We start from the raw sequence: 20,115 nt of genomic DNA, 5'->3' as shown, positions 1-20,115 counted from the left end.
GAACCCGTTGTAAGTTGAAACTATGATGTCAAATGCACTTTCTATTTAGGATATTTTCAGCTTATGTTGGTTTATTGGAACAGTTTCATCCCATTGTAAGTCAGAGAGCATATGTGCTCATAAAAGTAGAGACGATCTCATAGATACCGTGAGATATAATGTCTCTGATGTTACAGAGATACGATGAAAACAATCAAGTGGGACTTGGAAGCCTTGGGAGGGACTCACATGGGCGGCTCCTGGAATGCAATCTTGAGCGCCACTGGCTTCTGGATGTGACATCTGTACCTTCTGCTTAGCCCAGTGTGTTATCAGCTGCTCTCGAGGGCAGAGAGGTCCAGCGTTCCTGTGTTTAGGTATTTGAGCTGCCTTAAGAGGCTAGGTCAATTCTCACTGGTGTCTTCAGGGCTTTAGGCCTTCTGAACAAGCAGGAGGAAGCACGACTTTGTAGAGCTTTGGAAATCTCAACGGACTTCAGGGCCATCCCCCTTGGCAGGAGAGAACCCCACTGGAGGCGAGCAGGGTTCCCTGCGTGCCTGTGCTGGGCCCAGGCATGTACGGACGTTGTGAGGGCCACAGGACACAGATCGGTCTTGGTTCACAACTGGTGTCGATGGCCACGCAGCATTTCTGCCAGGTACATGAGTGCGGGGACTTGGGTTTTGGGGTGTGCGTCCTGGTTGCCTAGTTGCTTGGAAGACCCCTATTCAGACCCCAGCCTGAGTCACCGTGACAGGCCTCCTGCTTCACACGCCACACGGAAGCCGTGGCGTCGGTCACTGACGTCCACCAGGTGTCAGATGTGCGTGTGTATCTTCCTTGGTCTCGGGATGTGTCTTGTTTTGAGGTTATAGTAAACGTTCTTTACAAGGGGTTTTGGATTTTTTATGTTGTTTGCAAGGAGGCAGCAGGGAGTGCTTGAGCAATGAGATCCCCTTTCCTACCAATGCAATTTCAGATCCCAGCAGGTAATTAAGGCAGCGGAGCTGTGGGATCACCTTTCCAACCAATGAGAATTCAGATCCCAGGAGGTAATGACGGCAGCGGGGCGGGTGGCAGAACCCTGAACTGTGGCTGTTTCTGGTGTCTTGCCCCGCGGACAGAGCGTGCTGGGGCCTCCGTGGTCCTCTGTGGGGTGAGTGGAGCGCATGAGCTGGGTGCTGCTGGGCCCTGGCTGGCTCCCCAGCCCGGGGTTTATGCAGGACTCGTTAGACAACTTGGAACCCAGAAAGCAGCACGAGGAGAACGGGATTGTGCCTTTCTGGATCCTTGGTGCTTCCCAGTCTCAGACACTGAGTAGGCTCTGAGGGGTCTCGCCGGGAAGACTTGCACAGTCGGCCCCCAGGATGGAGTGAGGCTGCAGCGGGTCTTGCAGGAGCTGGAAGTGGGGGTGAGTGTCTCGCAAGCGGGACCTTTCAAGTGGGCCCAGCAGGATGCATCTGTGGAAATGGTGCCACCTAACGCAGGGCTGCGGCCAGCAGGACCTGAAAGGCTATAGCGGGCTGTGTTTCTGCTCTCTCTCTCGAGTCTCTGCACGGTTTTCCTTGGTTTTTGTCTGTTTGGAGGACGCTTCCCCCTTTCTTGCGCTTACCTAGCCTTCTGAGCTTCTTTGTTGAGTATGACAAAGCCCTGAGAAGGCATTTTTATCGCATAATTGTGTTATCCTGGTGGCTGGATAAATGACCTGCAAATGTGGGTGACTCAGTAGCTCTGAGGGTGTTCAATATCCAAGCCAGAGGTGGGAAGGAAATGTTCAGGCAGGCATCAGAGGATCTGTTCTCTGCTTTACACTGGGGCCTTGGTTCGCTGACAGTCTTCACACTCGATCCAAAATGGGGATAATGAAGTCCCACGGATTCGGCTTCAGCTGAGAGCTGCCTCCAGCACAGTCTTGTGTGAGTAACAGTTTCTATGTTTGGTGCGAAGGGCGGGCGTCAGTTGATCTTATTTGTGGTGGTGCTTATGGTGGGTTTTCCTTAAGGAATGTAGACTTCATTAGCTTTGGCAAGGGAATCCTGAGTGATAAATTGGAAGAATGTCTCAGGAAATTCTGGAACCTGCAGTGAATCTGGAATCTGTATGAAATTGAGATTTGGATTCTCACGATTTCCTAATGCTACCCCGAAACCCAGTAGTTGAGACAGTCGTAGAGCTTCGGTTGTGCGGCCCCGGTTCCTCATTTTCAAAGGAACACGTTGCTTTCCTCTAGAATGTTCTGAGCTCTGAGTGCTGCTGGCAGAGTGACCAGCTCTCTGCATCAGAGGGGAAGCCAGGGCTGCGTTCACGGCGTCGCGGCAGCTGGGAGCTGACCCTGGACCTCAGGCAAGTGTGATGCTGACCATTTTCTGTAAACTCCAAGGGTGTAGTGGTCTCCTTGGCCGTTTACAGTCTTCTGAAGCTTTTGATGTGTCTGCACTTTGTAGATTTTTCAGAAGTAGACAGCCTTTTCCCACACCCTTGGGCTGAGTTTCGTCAGAGGCTGGTGTGTGGGAAGCACCACACCCACATTCTGACAGGGAAGACTCTGGTGCCCAACTGAGGTCAGAGTGGAAATTTGTTCTTCCTTCCCTCCAGTCTGGTCCAGCTGCTCCCTGCTTGGCCAGAAGAAAATCATGCTTATCCAAGTCGTAGGCAAATCCCCGAAGTCAAACATTTGTCTTTTTTCTTTAATATGCCCATTTAGTTTATATAGAATGATAGCTAGAGAACTGCCTTTTAGGGGAAAATTAATTTCCTTAATTACAGAGAACTTTTTGGATAAAAACTGCAATCAGGAGGCTATTTTGTAATAAGATCTAGTTAAATACTACAGTGGAAAGCTCCTTATATTTGATCTTAAACTTGGGCCCTGTGTGCGTTTCCGCATGCTCGTGCTCATGACGCCAGGGGCAGATGTGAACTACAGGCACAGTACATACTTTCTGGTTGCTTTTTTGAACGTCTTATTGCTTGACCTCTCCGACTCAAATGTTGAGTTATGTTGATTCTGTTCAGAATGTTTATCCCTCCGTCTAGGGTCCAGTCGTCTTTCAGGGAGGAACCGTCTTCCTCATCTCTGTCTCCTACAGTATTGTATATTTAATAGTCAAATATTTATAGGTTACATGGGTGACTGATCTGTTCATTAGGAGGAAAACAATGCCAAATTTCACATCATTAGAATGGACTTGTTAAATGATTGTTAGTATAATGAAGTTTCCATGGCAAAAGAGGCTTTCAGATGTGAGTGTAACGGACAGTGAGATGGGGGAGGACCCTGGGTTGTCCAGGTGGGTCCAGTGTCTTCACATGTGCCTTTTGAGAAGGCAGTACGAGGGTCTGCCTCAGAGGAGGAGACCTGAGGACGAGATAGAGGCCAGAGGGCTGTGGGGGTGAGGACGAGTGTGGGGCAGGGGCAGGGTCCGGAGGAGGTGCAGGGCTGAGGCCAGGGCAGTGGTAGGAGGGGTGTGGGGCTGTGAGTCAAGCTGCATGGTGGCTTCTATGAATTGGGAGACTCCAGGCAGGAATACAAGCTACTGACCCCTTGACTTCAGCCCTGGGACTCCTGACTTCCAGGGCTGAGAGGAGGTTTGCATTTGTGGTAATTTGTTGCAGCAGCAATAGGAAGCTAATGCATTGTATCTGTTCTTCACCTCCAAACCTTTGAAAAGTAACCCTGTTGTATCGGCCTTTTGTGTGCCCTAAATTCTAATGAGATGGTTTGTAGGAAATAATGGACACAAACGATGGCAGAACACAAAGTTGGACAGAAGCAGTGTCTTCTGTGGTTCTGTAGTTTGGGTCTGGGAAGTTAGATTTTGGTCAGAGTGTGTGGTCTTGTTCAGCGTATACCTGGAGTACTTGTTCAGAGCTCCTGGGGGAGTGGTCTTTAACACTGTTAGGATTAAAACTCCAAGCACATGAGGGCCAGAGTTCCTGAGTCAGTGTTAGGCGACCTTTGAATAAGCGTTGGCATGTAGAGTCTGCCCACTTTACTAGTATGAAGCAGCAAAATCTTTTTTTTTTTTTAATTTTTTGAGATGGAGTCTCGTTCTGTCACCCAGACTGGAGTACAGTGGCGAGGCCTCGGCTCACTGCAACCTCTGCCGCCTGTGCTCAAGTGATTCTCCTGCTTCAGCCTCCAAATTGCATGATTTATTTTCCTGTTTTATATACTTAGTATGTGAAAACTCTGCAAACTTTATTAATACAAATGGCATGCCAGAACTTAGGAGAATCTGGTATTTTCCCATGCAAATTAGTAGTGATGTGGAATTCCTGGGCTGATTTGGTTTTATAAGTCATGGGGCAGATTCTTTGCCTTATTTCTGTGGAACTAACAATTGTTAATCACCCAGCACTCTTACCTCCCCCAACAGCTCAGGTGAGGGGGGTGTTACCCCCACTGTCGTGATGGGAGGCAGGAGACTGAGGCTTAGATGAGCAGGTGACACATTACTGTCCAGCCCCACCCACCCTGTAGTTTCCTGCCATGGCTCAGCTGTCTTCCTGCAAGAAAGGACAGACACCCTGGTGCTGGGTAGAATTCCTTGTGAACCCCTTTCCATCCTCCAGGGAGTTCTTGCTTTACAGTGGTGGCTCATGGGGAGTCCTCTGGCCCACTGAGAAAGTTGTGACATTACTCATGTTGTGACATTACTGCCTCTGTCCAGCTGCTGTCGATTAGGTGATTTGTAAAGAGACATTTATTGCTCACAGCTCTGGAAGCTGGAAAGTCCAAGGTCAGGGCAGTCCAAGGTCAAGGCACCTGCACATCTGGTGCCCCAGGGCCTGTGGCTCACAGACAGCAGCATCTCAACAGGTCTTGCGTGGCAGCGGTCGTCTCGTCAGAACTCACGTGGTGGAGGAGCAGGAGGGCTCCTCTAGGCCTCCCAACAAGGACACCAACCCCAGTCCTGAGAGCAGGACCTCCCGAAGGCCCCACCTCTTAATGTATCTCTTTGGAGATGGTTTCAGCATGAGGTTTTGGGGACATTCAGGCCAGAGCCATTGCTCTGCTGTGGTGTTAGGGCTGCATGGCATCATTACTGCAGCAGAGCCACAGCTTCTTATCTGCATTTGCTGCAGGAGGAAGACGCAGGTGCCTGTGTAAGTTGGGGTTCGGTGCAAGAAGTGGAGACTCTCTGGGAATCTTAGCAGGAGGAACTTAAGGGCTTTGAGAACAGACACCTTAGGACTGTAGTTTTCTTCAGACTGTAAAAACCTTGGTGTGTGACAATACTGAACATTGCCTGAGCCCTGTGATCCTGTAAAACAGTGATGGTTAAGACATTCCCCCTCCCCACAACTGCGCCCCCACTTTTACTGCAAGAAGCCCCTTCCCATGTGGCTTAGACTGACTGGCGGATGACCATTTACCGAGGACAAGACCAGATACAGGCCTTCAAACCCCCCTTCTCTGCCTTATAACTGATTAGCTAAACTGCCTGTTCCCACTGATCAATCACTTCCCACCTTGAAATGGTTCTTCGTGGTGCAGTTGTGCCTAGGGGGGTGGACTTGTCTTTGACTGTTGCCTTCCACAGAGAACGGTTAGGGTGGGCAGGAAAGAATTCTCTGCTACACGTCTGCATTCCTGGCTGTTTCCAGAAGTGGGAATTCTGGTGCCGTGGAGTCTGCGAATGGATTTCTAGTGTCCCAGCTTCAGGTGGAGTTGAAATTGAGTGAGGCAACCCACCACACCCATCTGGAGCCAGGAACTAGAGCCATTTTTAAAGTGGCAGTTTCTCCATAAGATTACCCAAAAAATGCGCTCAGCACGTTTCTTTCTTTCTCATATGCATTTGGCCATCTAAAATGAGAATGGTGGTTTTTTGAAGCATGGATGTAGTTTTAAATTTTGAGTATCGTAAACCTTAATGTAGCTTCTTAAAATGTTTGCCTGATTATCTGGAGATTTACTAAACCTTTGGAGTGGTAATAATGAGTTGATCTATATGACTTTGCTTTCTATGATGCAATGAAAGTACTCTAATTAAAACCTCTGCAGTTGGGTCAGCAGGCGATTGGCCAAAACAAATTCTGCTTTTTGGGTTTCTTTAACCAAACAAGGGAGTAGAGTGTAGGCTGAAGTGGCAAATTCATTTCAGAGCACGCCAGAGCCCTCAATGATTCAGCAGCCTTCTCAGGTGAACGTGTAACGTGTCGTGAGTCTTGGCAAGCCTGGCTACTGATGTGTGCACGTGACACCACAGAGCCACACCTAGGAAGATGTGGTTTCTGTAACAAGCTTTGGAAAACCAAAGTTCAACTTAATTATCCAACTTTGTTACAGAAAAAGCTTAGACCAGATGGCCAAAGACCTGATTGTTTCATGGTTGAGACATGGTTATAAAATTGCCCTTACTTGGTGCCAATCAGTGTTGGTCCACAGTGATACTCCTCCAACCTCACTGAATAGTTTGGAGACTGATATGAGACTGTGAAAATCTCCTTAAGGTGAAAAGGGCTCTGGGGCACCCGGGAATATCCGCACACCCGTGGCCATTCCCCTATAAGGTGGAGAGGACGGCTGGGTCACGCGGGAGCATCAGCACACCCGTGGCCGTCCTCTTTAAGACGGAAAGGGCTGCTGGGGTGCCCCGCAATATCTGCACACGCGCGGCCATTGTGGCTGTCCCCCTTTCTGCTCAGTCACCTCTGTGTTCCCGCATTCAGGCTTTGGGACACTCATGAACAGCTCATCCCCTGGGCTGGTGAGGAAGGAGTGGGAGGTTGTTCTGAGGCTCTGTCACTGTCTGCACTGTCATGAGCTGGGCAAGGCAGTGGCAGTGACCCTGGAGGAGTCTGGTCAGTGAGGGCTCCGGCAGGAAGTGCTGAGGCTTGAGGTGACTCTGCCAGTCGTAACCAAATGTCTTCCCTCTTATTTCCATGATTCCTTCTAGTTCTGCACCTTGCACTTCAGAGTCTCTGTGTATCTATAAATACACATGAGTTATGATACAGGTGTCTCTTTCCCCTCTGTCTGGGGCTGGGCCCAGGGAGTGAAGTGCAAGACCCCCTTACTGCTGCATGCCCACCAGCACGAGGCACTGCCTGCCCTGCTGACGAATGCCTACAGCGAGTCCTGGAAGCCTCCTTCTGAGCACCTGGCCTGTTGACGGTGTATACGGGAGACAACGGAGCTCCCCTTGCCCCACCCTGAGTAGAGACTGGGGAGGCGGCGGCAGCACTGCCCCCATGGTGCATCCTTGGTGCATGGAGGAAAGTCTGTTCATGCTTAAAACACAGCCCATCCTCTCAAAAGCAGGGTGACAACCACATTTACTTCTGAAATCTTAAAAAAGGGCCCGTCTCTTTGAGAGAAGAATGTGGCATGTATGTGTGTACCTCCTTTTTTTTTTTTTTTTTTTTTTTTTTTTTTTTTTTTTGAGACAGTTTCCCTCTGTCACCCAGGCTGGAGTGCGGTGGTGAGATCTCAGCTCACTGCAAGCTCTGCCTCCCGGGATCATGCAATTCTCCAGCCTCAGCCTCCCAAGTAGCTGGGACTACAGGCACCCGCCACCACGCCTGGCTAATTGTTTGTATTTTTAGTAAAGACGGGGTTTCACCGTGTTAGCCAGGATGGTCTCGGTTTCCTGACCTCGTGATCTGCCCACCTCGGCCTCCCAAAGTGCTGGGATTATAGGTGTGAGCCACCACGCCGGGCCGTATGTGTGTACCTCTTTACAAGTCTTGCCCGACCTTTGCATTTAAAAATTATTGAAAAAATTAAGGATGTAACTGACAAGAACTTTATAGGTTTCTCCAAGTAAAAATTTGGAAAAGTTAAGTGAACCCATAATGTGTTTTATTTCTTTGAGTCCCACACTTGGATTTTTAAATGTGGGCAAAACATCTATATGTTCTTTAGCCTGATTTCCGTGGAATCGTGAATGAAACGTGCTGAAGTTGCCGTGCGGATTTTGTTATGTGGCGGTGACAAGTGGGGCTGGTCATTAAACAACTGGAGGGATCTCTGTCCTTTCTGTGCTCCTGTTGGACACTAGGCACGTGCTTGGGTGTTTTCTGTGTGTGTGGACAAGATGAGGACAGAATTTCCAGATTCACACGGTGGTATCTTCTCCCTTTTCTGTTAAAACGTGTCTTCTGCTGCTTCTACATAGACCAAGTGTTTCTTTCTCTCGCCTGTCTACATAAACGCTGTTTAACAAAAACCGTATTGTAGACATGTGAAGCTGAATTCCACATGATCAAGCAGATAGAGATGACTGAGTATACTGTTTTGTGGAAGGAAGGTTTAAAATGATTTTTAGCTTTTTCCCTGAAATAGGGAATACTTTTAACTTTTTCCCTGAGATAGGGAATAATGAAATGGGAAAATAATTAAATTTTCCCATGTAATTGTTAGATTATATTTAATTATTAGATTATTCATGTATTGCAAGGGAAAAAGGAACTAGATCACCCCATGTACCCAAATGAAAATTTAAAGGGTATGGGCGAGTTCATTTGAACTCCTTTAATTTGTTTTTGTTTGTTTGTTTTTGACAGTCTCACTCTGTTTCTCAGGCTGGGTGCAGTAGTGCAATGACAGCTCACTGCAACCCCAACTTTCTAGGCTCAAGTGATTCTCCTGTGTCAGCCTCCCCAACTGCTGGGATTTACAGGCGTTAACCACCACACACAGCTTATCACCTCTTGGAGACTAGCTTTGAGTTTGGGCATTCACTGAACTATATTTTAGTTAATTCTCAAAGTTTGTCACTGTTTATCTTTAATTTGCTAAAAATCTACATGTATTGTAAAATGCGTTACATTTCCTTAGCATTCACGGATTCCCTGTTAGTGGGGCCGAGACACAGAAGGGCAGAAGGCGTTCAGACATCATCAGGGTTGCAGTTGAGTCCTTGCCCCGAACACACTGGAGCTCTGGGCTCTGTGGTCCCACGGGGGTCCTCTGTCCACTGAGGGGGCCGGGTTACCTGGAAGGTCCCTCCAGCCTCTGCAATTTTGCCCTTTTCAGGTTAACATCTCATCATTGTCCTGGACAGCACTGCCTTTCGTTCACTGATCCACGAGTGAACAGCTGGTCAGTGGCCAGTGCTACTTCCTTCAGCTGGGAGGTGGTGATGTGATAACACTTCCGTGGAATTTGGTTCTCGGTGTATTAAGGGTTCAGTTGTATGTTGATTTTTAATCTGCACCTCTGAATTGGTCTTTTGATTGCAAAGAGATTGCTTACTGGATTTGTTTCTGAATATTTCGTGGATAACAGGAGAACCTTGCTTATCTGTGTGTTCATTTAATGTGTTTTTGCCAGGCATTTATATGGTTGTGTTAGCCCTCAGCCCACTTTCTGTGTGTGGTGGAGTCATTGAAATCATTTATGTGAAGTCTCTCCTCTTTTAAGGCCAGAGGACGTGGGGTGGTGTCTCCCTAAACTAGGGGGAAATGGCATTGTTCTGCCCTCCTCCCTGGGAATGCTGGTGTTTCCAGGTCTCTGAACTTGGCTCCCACACTGGGAGAGTAGCTGTGGCTTCTGGAGCCCGTTTTGTGCGGGACTGACTCCTTCACTTGCTTTATTCCCCACCGTCTTTGCTGCTTTATGACGCAGGGATGAGGGAGTTGGGCCCAGGGGCCTTGCCTCTGCCTGAAGGGCCCGATGCAGAAAACTCTTCATGGGAAGGATGTTCCTTGAGGGCAGCTTTTGGAGTCTTTTCCTACTTTTAACTGAGAAGCAGCTATTCACATGGTTCTATTCTGCTGGTGTGTTTCAAAATAACTGATGTAGAGTTGTGAAGATGTCCGAGACACCCATGATCCACTCCGGGCCAGTGCCGGGCATTGTGCTCAGAATCCTTCAGACCACATTCAGATGCCAAAGATTCTTGCTTGGTTATTCTCAAACTTATGAGAATCTAAAACGCGAGCCACGGTATGGATTTTCTCTTGAGCCCCCATGACTTTGCCTTGTATTTTGGGCATGAATGACTTCATCAAGGGGAAAGAATTTGAGGAAGGAGCCTCTGAGGCTAGAAGGGGCTGGGAAGGGGTCGGGGGGAAGAGGAGGGAAAAGGAGCTATAGAGGGAGGAGCCAGGCTGGGGCTGGGGCGTCTCCCCATGATGCTCCCCCACCCCTGGCGCGAGGCCCCAGAGACTGACTGATTTTCCCACAGGAAATGTGTATGATTGCGTGTCTGTTTTGTGGGCTGGCCATTTGGATTGAGGGAATGTCTGTGTTGTGATTCCTTATTGATTCAAAGGTTGGAAAGGTTTGTGCTCAATACAGGGGTCTCTTGGTGCGATGGGAAATGTGATCGCAGCCGCCTTCGGGATGGGGAGAGCCCTCGAGGCCCTCAGTGGTGGCCGGTGTTGGCCTTTGCTTCCCTGGGTGAGCTGCCCTCAGGGTGGGAAGGGAGGTCCTCGGTGGTGGCCGCTGTTGGCCTTCGCCTCTCTGGGTGAGGGCTGCTCCATCCCCGGCTCTCCGACTCCTTGCCTGGCACCTTCCTCGTTGGAGGCCGTGATCCATCAACTTTGTCCACGTGTGTCCTGCAGACTAATGCTGACTGGAGGTTCAGGAGTGGTCAGAAGAGGCCAGAGGAGGCCCTCGTGATGCGAAGCTAAACGTTTAATGATGGCGCTGTTGAGTGCATGAGCCGCGTCAGCCCAAGAGTCTGGGTAAGAGGGAACCGCGGGCTGGAGGAAAGACTGGACAGATGGGTGCTTTCCTCGGCCCCTGGGAGCACGGCCAGGTCCACGCTCAGACCTCCTGGTTTCTCCCATATTTCCATCAATAGCAAGGGAAGGACTCGGGGCAGAAGTAGTTCAAGGGCCTCTAAAGACTTACGTAATTGTTAATAGGCCTAATTTTATGCTTTCTTATGTATTAAGAGCAAATCATGAAACAAACTCATTTCTGTTTGAAGAAATCTTTACTGCTCTCATTTTTGTGGCAAGCAACATTGATTCTTTGCTTAGTGAGCGTTAGTGCCCTCCTGCCCAGTGCTGCTGCCTGGCGTGTCCTCGCACACACCTCTGTCCATTGGTCTCCGTTCACCTTTCCGCCTAGAATTGTAGGAGGGGCGCTGGGATCTTAGGGCTAGAAAGAAATTCTGAAGACCACTTTTAGGGGCGGCTTTTAGTCAGGGCTTCCAGAGAGACAGCCAGCCGGGTGTGCGTGTGTCTCCAGGGCGAGGCTTGCTGCAGGGGCTACAGAGTCCAAGAAGCCCCAGGACCCACAGGCTGCAAGCTAGAGTCCTGGGAGGGTGTGGCTTGAAGACTTGAGAAGCGGAGGGTGCAGATCCCACCGGGGTCTGAGGAGCTGAGACCCAGAAGCACGGGCTGCAGAAGACAGATGTCACTGGCCCATCAGCCAGACAGGTGGAGTGAACCCAGTTTTCCCCGCCTTGCTGTTTTACTCGGGCCCTGGGGGTATAGGGTGGTGCCCCCCCACACCGGCGAGGATGGGTCTCCACTCAGTCCAGAGGCAAACATGCATCTCACACAGAAATAATGCAGAACCAGCCATCTGGGCACCCCGGGCACGCTCAGGTTGATGCACAAAACCAACACCGCGCGTGGCCCTGACATCTGCGTGTTCGCATCACTCCACACACATTGCTCAGTCATCGCCTCGGTGAGTTTGTAAGCTCGTTGTGTGGTTCTGGGGCTTTTTGTCCTTGGTGATGACAGGCTCCCCACTGCCCCAGCTCAAGTATGGAAGGTGATGGCACCAAAGGCTCCTTGTTTCTCAGACACTTGAGTGGGTGCTCTGTGCAGCCAGTTCCACATGCAGCAGCATCTGTTCCCTATGCCGATTCCATTCGGAGTATGTGCCTCCCTTCTGTTGAGGGTGCAGCCTTCTTTCAGGGAAGAACTGTGTCCTGTTCGCCTATATCGCCTGTGGTGTATCTCATGGCTGAATAAGTAGCTATAGGATACCTCGGTGGCTGAATGATAGGTTCATTGGAAGGAAAACTTAATATTTTTTTTTCTTTTTGGGATGGAGTTTCACACTCAACGCCCAGGCTGACGTGCAATGGCACGATCTTGGCTCATTGCAAACTCTCCCTCCCGGGTTCAAGTGATTCTCCTCCCTCAGCCTCCCAAGTAACTGGGGCTACAGGCTTCCGCCACCATGCCTGGCTAATTTTCGTATTTTCGTTAGAGAAGGGATTTCACCATGTTGGCCAGGCTGGTCTTAAACTCTTGACCTCAGGTGATGCACCCACCTCGGCCACCCAAAGTGCTGGGATTACGGCCATGAGCCCCTGCACCCAGGAACTTAATACCGTTTTTTTTTTTCCTTTAAATCGTAATTGGCTTGTTAAATGCTTACGTTAATGTTTATTTTTAAAAATGTTATCTGTGACCTTTCAGCTTTTCATAGCACTTCTCGTGTGAATATTTTAAAAAGGCCCTTTAACCGTGGGGGAGAAGCGGTTATCCCTTTCAGCAGAGGGAGATGGAGGAACAGGCCCTGGTGGGTCTGAGCACAGGCAGTCACCCCAGCCTTGGTGCTTGCTTAGGTCTGTTCTCCGTTCACTGTAGCCGCATCCACTCTCATTGTCAGCTTAAAAATAAGCTTTTTCCTCTTTCTAATCGGAACAGTTAGTTTGTTAACCGTCACATTAAGGTATCGAGAATGATGGCTTTCAGGCCTCAGATATGACACAAGTAATAAATGCAGCTGACCCTGAACAACATGGGTTTTGAGCTTCGAAGGATCACTTGTGTTAATTTTTTTTCCAACCAAACCCTTACTGAAAAAGCCTGGCTTTGTGGAGGGCCGACGTTTCCTACATGTGGTTCCATAGGGTGGCCGTGGGGTCCTGTGGATACGTAGATTTGGGTAAACTCGGGGCATGTTCTGGAATCCATGTCCCTGTGTATACAGAGGGAGAATTGCAGCTTTTTAGAAGTTTGTGTCCTGCCTTGTCCTAAAAAGGCTCCAAGGTGGATGCAAAATTATTTCATTCCTTTGGTTTTCTTGGTGGGATATTGATGTTTATTCTTCAGTGTCTAATATCCTGAGTGAACAGAGTTACCGCTTCAGGAACAAAACCAGTCTGGAAACACATATTGAGATATCCACCTTTTCTTCATGGTTTCACAAAAGGCCATGATCATATTTTATTCAGTTGAACTGTAGGAAACTGCCGATATTTGCTGTTTTTGGCCTACAAAATGGCAAGTTCGTACGATATTAAAAACAAAGGCTTCCTGGATGGGGAAAATAGGAATCGGTGAGAACCTGAAGTTGTCTGTCATGGCCTCTGAGTCACAGGTAAATAAACCTGCGTGAGGGGAAGTTGGCTGTACAGTATTTTCCTTCTGTTTTGAGACTGTCAGAAAAAGGTCAGTTCCAACGTGTTGGGTCCCTTTGCCTCAGCTTTGCTGCATAGGGGACTTGCCATTATACCTCTTGTTCCCAGTGCCCAGGAGGCTGATGCCACATAGAAGACCTGCAGGTCGGTGGATGTGAAACAGGCATCGGACACGCTGTGCACCTTGGGACGCATCTGAGAAGTGTGTGCTTGCAGCAGATCTGAGGTGAGGGCGTGTTCCATCTCCTCTCCCTTCTCTAGCTTTGCAGGCCTTTGAAGTTGGTCCTGGAAAGTGAAATTAGTTAATGCTAATTTAAGCTCCAGGTCAAAGCCTGGGGGCCGAAGAGACCTGCCCTTCACTAGGGGTGTGAAGCATTGGGCCCTCCCATCAGGAGGCAGCAGGGACTCGAGAAAGCCCCACATGCCCTCCAGTTCCCTTATGTTGAAATTTCTTGTACTCGGCCATGCCGGGTCATTTTGGGAGGTGAGTAGGGGATTCACTTGGGGGTGTGCAGTATTCTTAGGTGTCAGGTGCGAGAGTTGAATTTGTAGAAGCTGTGCAGATAGGAAAGGGCCTGGCAGGGAGTGCTGTTTACACGGAGCCGATTTAACGCGAGGTCTGTGCTCTACCTGGGTCCGTGTCTGACTGGTGTCTCCCAGTCTGCAACAGGACGTTGACGTGACTTGGCGCCATCGTCCCACTCTGTGTAGATGTCTGAGGATCTGTGCGCAGCTGCTCTGTGAGAATGAGTTGTGATAATGAACTGAGAAACAGTGAACAAACCCTGAATTGGTTAGCACTGGTTCCACGGCCACTTCTGCCGTGGTTGGAGTCATTCATAATAAAGTGTGCTGGACTCCTATGCAGAGCTCTGAATTTCAGAGGCCCTTCAACTCGGCAGCTAACCAGCTGCTTCCTTCAGAAGACATTTGAGTCCCCTTTACCTACCAGGGTGACCCTGGGAGTTTGAAGATGAGTGAGACAAGCCCTCCGTGTCTTGTGGATTTTACTGTCCAGTGGGGAGACAGATGTGGATGGTGAAGGAGGCCCTATCAGAGGTCATCGCATGTCAGTTTTATTTCTTCAGCACTTGCTGTGTTCAGGCGGTGCCCCGGGCCATGTGCAGAGCATCTGTGGACCCTGCCCTTGGCATCCCAGGCACAGCTAGCATCTGCGCCATCTTCATACTTGGCCTGAGTTTTGAGGAAGTTACCGAGGACGGCTTCTGCCTTTGCTGGAGAGAGTTGGAAGTCAGGGCAGCCCTCCACAAGGAGATGATCGCCAGCTGATTCCTCAAGAAAGAGAGGTGGTCCCCACATGGGTAGAGCAGGGCAGCATGTACAGACCTGGGTGTGGGGTCTGGGGCATGTGCATCTGAGTGGGGTCTGCTGGAAGACAGCAAGGGTGAGGTGTGAAGGCAGTTGGAATTTACAGGATAAATTATCACTAAGGCGATGCCTGGAAAACATAAAATGGGGACTCTCTGGGGTAAACGTGGACTTAGGGTGACCCTGGGCGTGGGTGTTTTCAGGCTCTGAAGGCAGAGATTTAGGAAATTGGGGCAGAGCTGAGCCCCAGACGAGGATGAAGACCACCCTTGGGATGTTGAATGAGACGGGGTGGAAACCCAGTGAATGTCCTGGGGGGCCAGTCCAGCAGGCAGGCAGCAGAGGAGACCGGTGTCCTCAAAGGCCCCTTGGGCCTGCCTCTCAAAGTGCTGGGATGACAGGCATGAGCCACTGCTCCCTGCTGATACTTTTAAAATTTCTAAGCTACTCTCTCTCATACCCACTCCCGTATTTTTTTAAAAAAACCAGGTTTATGGCTATATGTTTTCCAAGGGAACCAAACAGTTACCTGTTTGAAGTACAAATAACACCGTGTTTAAAAACCGAAAATGCCACTTTGCATAGAAGTTTCCAAATACCCAGTTGGTTTGAGCCTTGCATTGCAGTGTCACTACCTGCTCTTAAATTTCTACACGATGTATAGATAGCGAGGCAGGGACGGCTCGTACATCTTCAGGTTTCAATTCTACTACCTTGGGCTATATTTTCATTTATTTTGGCACAACTGTGGGTGTGGCAAGCAATGCCAGGGTATTTATTTTGAAGCGTGTCCAATAACAGTTGGGAAGATTTTCACATTTTTAGAATTTTCATAGTAATAGTTATAATTTACAAAGAATTTAAAATTGTGTAGTCATTATTTTGCTTTTTTCTAGATGTGCCCCGAAACAGGGTTGCTAACTATCATTCTACATCACAGGATTAATAACAGTACCCTTTTGGAGCAGATGCCTGTAATCAAGGAATTCTGCCTAGTCAGTTCACTTTAAGCGTGTTTAAAAGGTTTTCTTTATCCTAGTTGGCACCTGTGGCTATAGTTTGTTTTCACTGCTGAAGAATATTCCACGATGGAAGCCGTAATTCATCTGTTTTTCATATCGGTGGACATTTGGATTATTTTGAGAGGGTGTGTATGTCTATTCAGCCTTCATTTTTTTCAGGATTTTTTGTAGAAGATAATGTAACAGTGTAACATCCTCTGCTAGGGAACCAACACGAACCCTGATTACAGCCACACTGACTCTCACACAGACTCTCAGGCCTTGTTACCAACACACAGAACCATTTTCTTAAGTTGAAACCCAGTAGCAGAACCTGAAGCCATGTGAACGGTTCCTCCGATCTTACACTTGGAATTCACTTTTTATTACTATGTCTGCTAATTAGGAAGCATATCAATTATACAGAAATCTGAGAATGTAAAATTATACGTTTATAACAGAAAAAACCTTATTTAATAGCCCAGAACACATGGCTATGTTTTTCCCTCATGCCCCACCACTGTTTTCTTTGCTTGAAATGGGAAATGACACTTGAATGTCGTTTTCTAGCGACTGTTAGACTGGCATAGTTCTTCAGAGACAGAGGATGTAAAGCACATGGAGAATTTCTGTTTGTGGAATGTGATTTCCCGGTCGCCTCATTCAGGCTGCCGCCGCCTTCCCCTCTGGCCGCCTGCACCGTGGGACGTCTGAGAAGGTCCCTGTTTCATCCTCTGGAAATTCTGAAAAGGAAGGAGAGGAGGGTGTGCAGGGTGTGGTGCATTTGTGTTGGTCCTTCCAGCTTTTATTTGGAGTCTCGGCTACCTTGGTGGTTCCTGCCTTTATGTCCCCAGCTCGTGGCTTCGTCCTTGTGTCTAACTCACAGGCAGACAGATGGAAAGGGAAGTTGTATTCAGCCAACAGCTTGATCTTATTCTCAATCGACTGGGTATTTGGAGACTTCTGTGCAAATGGGCATTTTTGGTTTTTAAACACCATGTCTTATTTGTACTTGAAATGGGGTAACTGGTTCTCTTGGAAAAAATATAGGCATAAAGCTGGTTCTTTAAAAAAAAAAAAAAAAAAAAAAAAAAAGGAGTGGGTGTGAGAGAGAGTGGCTTAGAAATTACACCAGTAATGGTCGGGAGTGGTGGCTTATGCCTGTAATTCCAGCACTTTGAGAGAAGGAGGCAGGTGGATCCCCTGAGGTTAGGAGTTCGAGACCAGCCTGGTCAACATGGTGAAACCCCGTCTGTACTGAAAATATGAAAATTAGCCGGGCATGGTGGCAGGCACCTGAAATCCCAGCTATTTGGGAGGCTGAGGCAGGAGAATCACTCGTACCCGGGAGGCAGAGGTTGCAGTGAGCCAAGATCGCACCACTGCACTCCACCCTGGGCGACAGAGCAGAAACTCCATCTCAAAATAGAAAAAAAACAAAAAACTAAACAAAACAAAAACCCGGTAATGAAAACCTGATTGCATCATCTGTGATGGAGATGGCGGATTATTTCATTTTTAGTGACAGGATGAATTGGATATGTTTGCAGTATTGATTTGACAAGGGAAATGGTGAGAACCAAATGTGCCGCCCAGCTTGGGCCTCACCGTTGGCAGAAGACCGTGGCGGGCAACAGACTGGAGACTCGGAGACCGAGGGGAGAATTCTCACGCTGTGACGCTGGTGCAGTGTGTGCTTCTGGACTCCTGCTGGAGGGAGCTGTCCCTTTGCCTTGCAGGCTTTGGTGCAGTGGAGACCTTAGGACCTGCCCCTCCTGGAACACCTGGTGGGTGTGGCGAGCAGTGCCAGGGCTGAGGCACAGGTGCTGAGCCCGGAACGTGGGACAGGAGAGGCTGCACACGCCGGCAGGTGTCTGCTCCAGCAGCCGGGGGTTTCCGCAAGGGGGCGGGGCGTTGGTTTTCCTCCTTGAATTTGGGTGGAGAGGGTGTCCTGGGGTGCTATGTCTGCACTTGTGTTGCTCTGAGGTCAAGTTGTGGGCCGAGTCCCTGTCCCTCTGCCAAAGTGAGGGTTTGCCCATTTTCAGGTCAGATTTCCCTTGGGTCCGGGTCTCTAGGAGTGGGGCGCATTCCAAGGGGTCGTGAGCACGGTGGACGCGCGTGGGCCTCTTCCTCTCCCCTCAGCTCCTGGGCTGTGTGTGAAGAGCTGCCCAGCGGAATCACCCTCCTGCCTGGTGTTTCATTCACCAGAAATCGTTCTCACTGTGGACTCTTGAGTCAAATGTAATCCAGGAATGGAACGTGCTGTTGCTAGATGCCACACACAGCATCAGGAGCTTAGTTGGGGATTATATGATCTTACCCCACACCTTAAAAGTAAAGACTATCGTTGTCAGGCCTCTGAGCCCAAGCCAAGCCATTGCGTCGCCTGTGACTTGCACGTATATACGCCCAGATGGCCTGAAGTAACTGAAGAATCACAAAAGTGCAAATGCCCTGCCTGGACTTAACTGATAACATTCTACCAGAAATAAGTGAAAATGGCCGGTCCTTGCCTTAAGCGATGATTTTGTGTGTGTGTGTGAAATTCCTTTTCCTGGCTCATCCTGGCTCAAAAAGCTCCCCCACTGAGCACCTTGTGACCCCCACTCCTGCCCGCCAGAGAACAACCCCCATTTGACTGTAATATTCCTTTACCTAACCAAATCCTATAAAACGGCCCCACACTTAGCTCCCTTCGCTGACTCTTTGGACTCAGCCCGCCTGCACCCAGGTGAAATAAACAGCCATGTTGCGCTCACAAACCCTGTTTGGTGGTCTCTTCACATGGATGTGCATGACAATAGTTAAGGGGATATTGAAGTCTTTGGCAGCTCCAAGAGCTTTTTCAGTTTGTGTCGGGCCATTTTAGGCAGAAGGAAATGCTTGCTTAGAGAATCTTACAGAAATGTTCGGTGCAGTGCCATTAACTCGTAGAATAAATGTGTAACTTTCCATGGCGGCCCTCTGGAAAGAGATGCACTTTGAGTGCACCCTGGCCTGCTTGCTACAAGAATCGGCCGTGTCACCCCGCTTTCCGTGGGTCTGCAGGTGTGCGTGGTCTATTGCCCTGCACTGTGGCCATGGAAGGGAAGATGATCTGGAATGCTGGCGACAGTTATCAGTGCGTGTTGATGTGTGCTGTGTGCTGCTTTCTATAGGGGAGAACATTTCCGTTTAATAAACATCTCATCACGATGATGACTGCAAGATATTTGAGTCTCATTCAATAGTGTTTCTGGGTTCCTTCTATTTTTAATCTGCTTTCTAGCACTAGGCAAGTGAAGACATGGAAAGTAAAAACCCATGGAACTTGTAGAGACATGGTGTTGTGTAGGAGCAGACTGTAGCCTCTGGCTCTGTTTAAAGATTGTAGTAAACCTCTTACCTGGCATGGTCAGGGTGTAAATTATCTTGTTTAATCGAAATGTGTATGAGTCAAAGCTGGCGCCTGCATTGTTGATGAAATACCAGATTTTAAGGGAACATGTCAATGTGCTGTAAGATACCAACAAAGTTCCTCACTGAGGTTCGGCGCGGGTTCGGAGGAGCTGGGCCTTAGGTCACCAGGGTCGTCTCTGGGAGCAGATGCTCAGTGTGGGCATTAGTCACTTAGCCTTTCCAGAGCCGAGGAACAGCTCTCTGTGGTGGTTTTTGGAACCTGTATTTTGAGTCAGTTTGTCCCACTTGACTCGAAGTTGCCGCGCGATTTCAGACCTTTGCCTCCACCGTGCGCTCGTTTTCTTGTCCCCTGATAACTGCCTCGGTTGCCCCCGCCTGACATTTGAGCCTCATCGTTCATGGACACAGGCTCCGTGGTGGGGCAAAGGCCGCGACTCCGGCTTGCACAGTTCTGTGACTCTCACCATGGCTTATCACATCACTCCCGGGATCTCCCGTTTAGAGGAAGAGTGTCCCTTTCCTGCAGGCCCTGTGTGGTGTGGAAACCACCCTTACCTACCTTTCTCCTGTTTGAACTGTACCGTGAAGCTATATCTGTTCTAGTCAACCGTCAGAATTTAAGGAACAGTGATTTATGTAACTTATCACACGCTTCTCAGCAATTCTTTATGAATTTCATTCTGTTGTGAAATTATTGCAGTTTTCATGGCTATGCTGGTCTCATGTTGTGGCCCTTGAAATGAATTCCCTTCCCCATTGTGTGTTAAGGTTGTGCCTGGGAGCTGTTGAGGCCTCACCTCTGCTTAGGGCAGTGGCTTTGCTCTCCTGACAACAGGAAGAATCTTATTTAGAGCGCTTCTAATGTAGTTTTTGCTTCCAGACAGAGTTACTTTTTTTCACAGAGACAGCCACTAAAGTCATAAATTATGCTCAGGATGCACACACACGGGTCAGCTGACAGAGTGGAGTCCAGAACAGATCCAAAGATGCAAAAGCAGTTCAGTGGAATTTGAGTCTTTTCAACAAATGGTGCTGGAATTATGGGACAGCCGTATGCAAAAGAGTGAAAACAGGGAGAAATTTCTGTATGAAAATTAAGGTGGACCATAGCCCTGAAT

At 48.8% G+C, this 20,115-nt stretch overlaps 1 long non-coding RNA gene across 1 annotated transcript in view; it reads left to right on the top strand.

Moving 5' to 3' along the window:
- LOC135970488 (uncharacterized) overlaps positions 1-18,806 on the top strand; it is a 29,763-nt gene extending 10,957 nt beyond the window's left edge. The window contains exons 2-3 of the long non-coding RNA XR_010586136.2: positions 13,377-13,494; positions 17,149-18,806. This is a non-coding gene — a long non-coding RNA (uncharacterized lncRNA). The remainder of the gene's footprint in view (positions 1-13,376; positions 13,495-17,148) is intronic.
- Positions 18,807-20,115: the final 1,309 nt, after the last annotated feature.

The sequence above is a fragment of the Macaca fascicularis genome, chromosome 4 (genome assembly GCF_037993035.2).
Source record: "Macaca fascicularis isolate 582-1 chromosome 4, T2T-MFA8v1.1".
NCBI lineage: Eukaryota > Metazoa > Chordata > Mammalia > Primates > Cercopithecidae > Macaca > Macaca fascicularis.
This window is presented reverse-complemented; position numbering and strand designations above follow the sequence as displayed.